We start from the raw sequence: 7,096 nt of genomic DNA, 5'->3' as shown, positions 1-7,096 counted from the left end.
CCCTGGGGATCAAATCTATCCCAGTTTTTCAGGATACAGTTCAAAGGAGTGAGGCTGGAATTGTTAGCTCCCATCTGTAAGAGAGAAAAAAAGCGACCAGCGCCATTTTTCTACTGGAGGCGTCCCTCCCTGCTCTAGATGGGGGTGTAGACAGACGTTACACCAAAAGCTTTTCCTTCCTGGTCGGACTTAGTCTGTCCCTTACCGACGCAGGCACCGTACTCGTCCCTCCTGGTTCTACCACCGAGATGGGGTGGGGATGTACCAGGGGTAGACTTGATAGCATCCCTACTGGACGTCCAGCTCTTCACCCTTAACCTTGCTTGCCTCTGATGTCACCCGGGGTGAATCAGAGTAACCTTCCGGAATGCCTCCCAAGCTAAGACCGCTGTGGGAAACTTTCGTCACCTGAGTGCCTGTGCACGACCCTGATTCCTGGCTACAATAAGACCGACACGAACATAAAACTGAGATGTTCTTTCCAAGCATCACCACACCAGTATAACAGCCTCCTCTGATCCACTAAGAGCCGGCGTTACCAAAGAAAAAAAACCCATCGCAGTCCCAATCTGGGTAACCTTTAACCTCAGAGATGTTCTGGGAGCTAGAGCTCCATCTAGTTTCCGAACTTTCGATTCCTAGCAAGGCTAGGCACGTTATTGGCTACCAATCCAAGTTTGGGACCTAAGCCACAGTACACAATAACAGTATAGATCACAAGTCCTTTGAAAGTCTATGATCCGATAGATTAGGTTAGTACTTCTAATTCCCAAGGAGTTATGAAATGGTCAAAGAGACCGAAAAGCTTGACCAAGAAAGGAGAGTTCGGTCCACACGCTTTGCCCACTTCTGGTCGGTTCCCGAAGGAGACATTGGGTGCCTCTTGGCATTGGCAGGTCGGTATAACCCCCGACAGGTTTCTGCCATAAGCCCTATGAGATCACCATGGAACCGCAGAGCAGGGCTCCTTACTTGCTTCATGCAGGGCATGCCATTCATTCACACAAGCACATGGTAGAGTTAGTAAAGCACAGCAGAAAACGTGTTCACTAAGAGAACAAAGAACTAAAGCTACAAGCATCCTTACCTTGTCCTGAAGGATCCCGGATGAGCCCCCAAGATGAAAGGTTGCTACTGAATCACGCGAATACACCGGGATTCTTGGCCCCCGAAGGAGAAGAATTCAATCCAGGGCCAGAGACAAGGCTTGATCGCTCAGAGCTTTTGTGTAATAACGTTTTATTAAAGTATAAAGGAGATAGAGAAAGCTTCTGACATAGGCATCAGAAGGGGGTAGAAAGAGTACCCGCTTGCTAGTGTTAACAATGAAGTTATATAATCCAATGAATCCAAAGAATATCTGGAGGTTGTAAAGACCTCCTCCGACCTACTCCCATAATTTACATTTTAAGATAACACTGTCCTCAGGCAAGATACATCCTTGTAAAGACCAGGTCTAATCCCATAATTAACATTTTAAGATAACAGAAGGTTGAATCCAAAGACTGTCCTTAGGCAGGATACATTATTGGTATATAATCCTAAGGAATGTGGAGAAAGAAAAAAAGTTTGTCCTTTCTTCTTCCTTGAGAATTCCAGAGCCCTCTCTCCTTGGGGACCCCTAGACTCCCTATCAACCTGCCTAGGAACTGACTCTCAACTATTAGCATGAGGGTTTTGTTCCCCGGCCCAGGCCTAAGTAAGAATATTTAGAAAATGATTTAAGACAAAGAAACTATTACTTCATGTAATTAAAAAAAATCCTTATCATCTATGCAAAACCAAAATAGATCCTTACATTTAAGATAATTTAGGAATATACAAAGTAGTTTTTATTACTTCCCTACATGTATTATAAAGCCTAAAATTTCATGTGCTGCCTTGACATGCTAAGCCTTATATTAAGGGTCTCAAAGGACTAACCGTGAGTTCTACCCTCGCAACTTTGCCCCTCACCCAGCGGGAAAGGTCTCCTACTCACTAGTTTCCCTATTGGCTGCACCAGCTGCACACGACCCATCCTCAACCTAATGGGCTTCAGCTCCCCACAGCCTGTGGAATTATTCAAACAAACAAATCAGATCTTTTGTGGGAACCAAGGGTCACCTCACCCTCTTGTTACTACAAAGCCTGCCTTCTGCAGCCCCCGTTTGTTCATACGTCTGAGAGCAGCCCTGTATGGCACTACATGGTGTTTTGTGTCCTCCTCCCCTGGGATGTGAATATGTGTGATTAAAAAATTGCTGTCAATCGCAGAGATCCAGTGTCAGATGTGTGTTTGGCTATTCCCAGAATCCTAGGGCGGGTCTCTCCCAATGGGATGAAGAGAAGGTGAACAGGATACTTTATTTCCTACCCAATCGGTTCCTGCTTCCTGAAGCTGCTGCCATCGTTTTGTTGCTGCAGCATTTCTCACTCTCCCATTAGCCTGACCTCTTGCCCCAGGAAAAACCCATCAAATTCAGCAAACCTGGCACTAGCTCCAACCCGTATACTGTTTACCTTACAGATAACCCACAGTCACTATCATCCCATTAAGCCATTAAAACCTGTGCTGCAAACTCCTCTACAGCACCTTACACAGTCCTTGCTCCTCTGTCTCAGAGCTGAGGAGTCAGAGCCAAAGACAGTCTTACGCCTTTTCGCAGAGTAGGTCTTTAGTACAGGTTTATTTATTGATTCTGTACGCACTGACAGAGGGTGCTTGTGTGGACAGGGCAATGGGACCAGTGCCTTCCTAAACAGGGTCACATTCATGTAATGAACACATGAGTGTGTTCATTAAAATGATGTGGGCATGGGCCTTCACATTTACCCTTCCTGTTTCATGGTTAATAGAGAACTCTGGAGGGCTACAAGCTGTAAAGGATTCAGACTCATCTGTTTCTAGAAAACTTGCTAAAGTCAGATTCTGCTTCCATGATAATGCTTTGTGTTAGTTGCTCAGTCATGTCTGATTCTTTTGCGACCCCATGGACTGTAGTCCATCAGGCTCCTCTGTCCATGGGATTTTCCAGACAAGAATACTGGAGTGGGTTGCCATTTCCTTCTTCCATGATAATGCTGCTGCTGCTGCTGCTAAGTCACTTCAGTCGTGTCCGACTCTGTGTGACTCCATAGACGGCAGTCCACCAGGCTCCCCTGTCCCTGGGATTCTCAAGGCAAGAACACTGTAGTGGGTTGTCAGTTCCTTCTCCAGTGCATGAAAGTGAAAAGTGAAAGTGAAGTCACTCAGTCATGTCCGACTCTTAGCGACCCCATGGACTGCAGCCCACCAGGCTCCCTCATCCATGGGATTTTCCAGGCAAGAGTACTGGAGTGGGGTACCATTGCCTTCTCCAATAATGCTACAGCACCTCAATTATTGCTATAATAGAATTTCTTTAGGAAACTTCAAGGTTACTGATTAACACGTACCGTGGGTCATATCATAGCCTCATAAGAAAAATCCTCACAGAGAGGCCACTGCTATGATTTTTGTCCCTCAAAATGAGCCTTACAAAGGAGTTACACTGTGTTTTGTCCCAGGTTCTGGGGACAGAGAGGCATAGTTGCTGCCACTCAGAAGCAATGTTTTTATACAAAAGCATTTTTATTAGTGACAAAGAGCTAAGATTTCTAGGGAGTTGGACAGGAATCCTCAGAGTAGTGTCAGGCAGCAAGACTACCAGCACACACACAGCAGGTTGCTACACTACGCAGCAGTGCAGCAGCTACCAGTAAATGACAGCCAGAGATGTTCCCTGATGGCTCAGCGGGTAAAGAATCCATCGGTGATGCAGGAGACACAGGAGATGCAGGTTCAGTCCCTGGGTTGGGAAGATCCCCTCCCTAGAGGAGGGCATGGAAACCCACTCCAGTATTCTCGCCGGAAAAAATCCCATGGATAGAGGAGCCCAGGGTTGCAAAGAGTCATACACGACTGAGCACACAAGCACTAGAGGGAAGCATCTGCCCAATCAATGAGTCCTTGGGACTCAGTGACAGGAACTTTAAAATGTCATCTATTTTGCAAAGGAAACCATCAATGAAATGAAAAGAAAAATCTACTGAGTGAGAGAAAATATTTCCAAATGATATAACTGATAAGGGGTTAATATCTAAAATATATAAATAGTGCATACAACTCAATATCAAAACAAACAAACCACCTGATTATAAAATGGGCAGAAGACCTGAAAAATGTCTTGCTTTAAAGAAAGCAACTATTATATCTCTCCAACGTTAAGGTTGGCTGAGGTGCTAGTCAAGTAGATCAATAATATGTCCATGTCCTCATTCTCATTCTGAGATTGGCTAAGACATGGTAGGATCTGAGATAAAAAGCTATACTTTATTATAAAAACTTATCAAGAAAATTTCCATTAAATAACAACAGGGGCTAAATACCAAGGAGCTCTTTTCATAGGTGATCCTCAATTCTAAACATTAAATCAGCATTAACTTGCTAGATTTCAGCTCACATTCCAGTATTTATATAAGAGCCAGCTATGTAAAGGAAGCTAAAGTCTATGAGACTGATACCTAGGATCAGTCAACAACACATAAAGCTTTGCTGGTAGGAATGTAAATTGAGACAACTCCTTAAGAAGGGGAAGTGGCTATGGATATCAAAGGCTTATAAATGTGCCAATTTTTGGACTCAATAATACCACTTCTAGGAATTTATCTTAAGGAAATAATTAAGTGTATATAAAAATCCCATGGACAGAGGAGCCTGGTGGGCTACAGTCCATAGGGTCGCAAACAGTCCCACAGGACTGAAGTGATTTAGCACACATGCACACAGAAAACCTTATTACCTAGTATGATCATCAAAATAAATCATTAAATTTTACACTAGAATACTAACAGGAGGGAAATGGACAAGGCACAACTTTTGAAAGCATGACATAGATAAAACATAAACTTATTAGAATCAAATGGGTCCAAGATGGAAGACAAGTTGACTTCAACTAGACCTTGATCCTCAATCAGCAAGCTAATTGACACACTCAGAGGTGCCATGACAGTTCCAAGGCACTGTCAAAAGACCAAGCAGTGGGCAGTGGCCCAATTCCTGGAAATCCCCATCCTTTCCCCAAAATAGTTGGAATAATCCTCCCACTCATTAGCATATGAAATTACCCAGCCCATAAAAACTAACCATGCCACTGTTTGCCACTACACTTAGCTGTGATGGCCCACACTCTTGTCTGTGGAGTGTGTTTCTCTCTAAATCCACTTCTTACCTATCACTTTGTCTCTCACTGAATTCTTTCTGCAGTGAAACATCAAGGCATCTTGTTGTCTGTTTTTCAAGACAAGAACCTGAGCTTCATTAGGTCCTGAAACCAGGTACTATGGGTTTTGGCTGGGTTTGAGTCCCAGCCATGTGGATTAGAGTCCCAAGCAGGGTTTTGGCTGGGTTTCATTCCCATACACGTGTGTTCAAGTCCCAGTCTAAGGTAAACAATTTCAGAATATATTCACTTAATGCAAAAGAAGGCAGTAAGGAGGAAAGAGCAAAAAAGATATGAAACAGAGAAAACAAACTCAGAATGGCAGAGATAAATCTAACCATATCAATAATAACAGTAAATGTGAATGGACTGTGTAACAGTGTCTTAGATGGTAAGAAAGCTGATTCTTTAGCTCCTGTGTTTGATCTGGCTGCCCACTATAAAATTGCAAAACTTGCCTCAAAAAATAAACTTATAGTCCTGAGAGTGAGATAGCTTTTCTGTTTCACTTTGACCTTTACTGACTTCATCCAAAAATCCTCCTCAAATGACCTATCTGCAGACTTCCTGCCATCAGAATTCTAATAGGTCTCTGATTCAACATGAACAAACCTTTGTTTTCTCATCCACTCATCACATTCTCTCAGTATGCTTCACACTGCATCTCAGGGGACATGCATATCCCATGCCTTAGCAGTGAGCCATCTGAAAATATAACCTATTTTTCAAATATAAACCAGGTTACAAAAGTGGCCCCTGGGGAACCTGGAGTATGTTCAGGTTGCCAATCAAGAACTATTCCAAATATTTTCTCCCATTCTGAGAGGTGTCTTTTTGCCTTGTTTATGGTTTCCTTTCTTGTGAAAAATCCTTTAAGTTTAATTGGGTCCCAGTGGTTTATTTTTGCTTTCCTTTTCATTATTCTAGGAGGTGGGTCAAAAAAGAAGCAACAGACAAACACAAAAAGCAGCAACAGACAAAAAAGAAGCAACAGACAAAAGGTCCAAAATAAACAGCTCATAGAGCTCAATATAAAAAAAAAATCCAATCAAAAATGGGTGGAAGACCTAAATAGACATCTCTCCAAAGAAGTCACACAGAACATACAGATGGCCAAGAGATATGTGAAAAGATGTGCCACATCACTAATTATTATCTAAATGCAAAACAAAACAATGAGGTATCACCTCACACTGCCAGAAAGGCAATTATCAAAAAACCTACAAACAATAAGTGCTGGAGAGGATGTGCACAAGAGGGAACCCTCTCAAACTGTTGGTGGAAATGTAAATTGATACAGCCACTGTGAAGAACATTATCAGTTCAGTTCAGTTCAGTCGCTCAGTCGTGTCCGACTCTTTGCGACCCCATGAATTGCAGCACGCCAGGCCTCCCTGTCCATCACCAACTCCCGGAGTTCACTCAGACTCACGTCCATCGAGTCAGTGATGGAGGTTCCTTAAAAAACTAAACACAGAACTACCATATGACCTGAGGCCCGAGTGGGCAGCTGGCCTTGACAGGAGAGGCAGACCCCGGCCCAGGCCGCTGGGTGAATCATTCCGACCTCCCCAGGAAGGTGGCGGAACTGGGAGCGGCCGCAACCCCCGAGGAGGCCCCTCTCAGACTGTCTCCTCCAGGCAGGCACTAACCTTGCTGCGGAGCTGATGGGGAGCGCCCACAGGGACCCGAACCCGCAGCTCATAGGAGCGGGCCACCAAGCCCGGGCCGAGCCACCACCCTCCAGTGGTCCCTCGGCGCCTCATTCGCACGCGCCGTGGCTAGCTGCCGCGCGAGGGCCGAGCGTCGAGGCTCAGGAGGCAGGGCAGGGCGCGCACCTCCCTGCCCGCGGAGGCCGTTGCTCGCGTGCGCAC

This window comes from Bison bison, unplaced genomic scaffold, assembly GCF_000754665.1.
Source record: "Bison bison bison isolate TAMUID 2011002044 unplaced genomic scaffold, Bison_UMD1.0 scf7180017864141, whole genome shotgun sequence".
Taxonomy (NCBI): domain Eukaryota; kingdom Metazoa; phylum Chordata; class Mammalia; order Artiodactyla; family Bovidae; genus Bison; species Bison bison.
The sequence above is the reverse complement of the archived record's forward strand: the minus strand, read 5'-3'. Positions refer to the sequence as shown.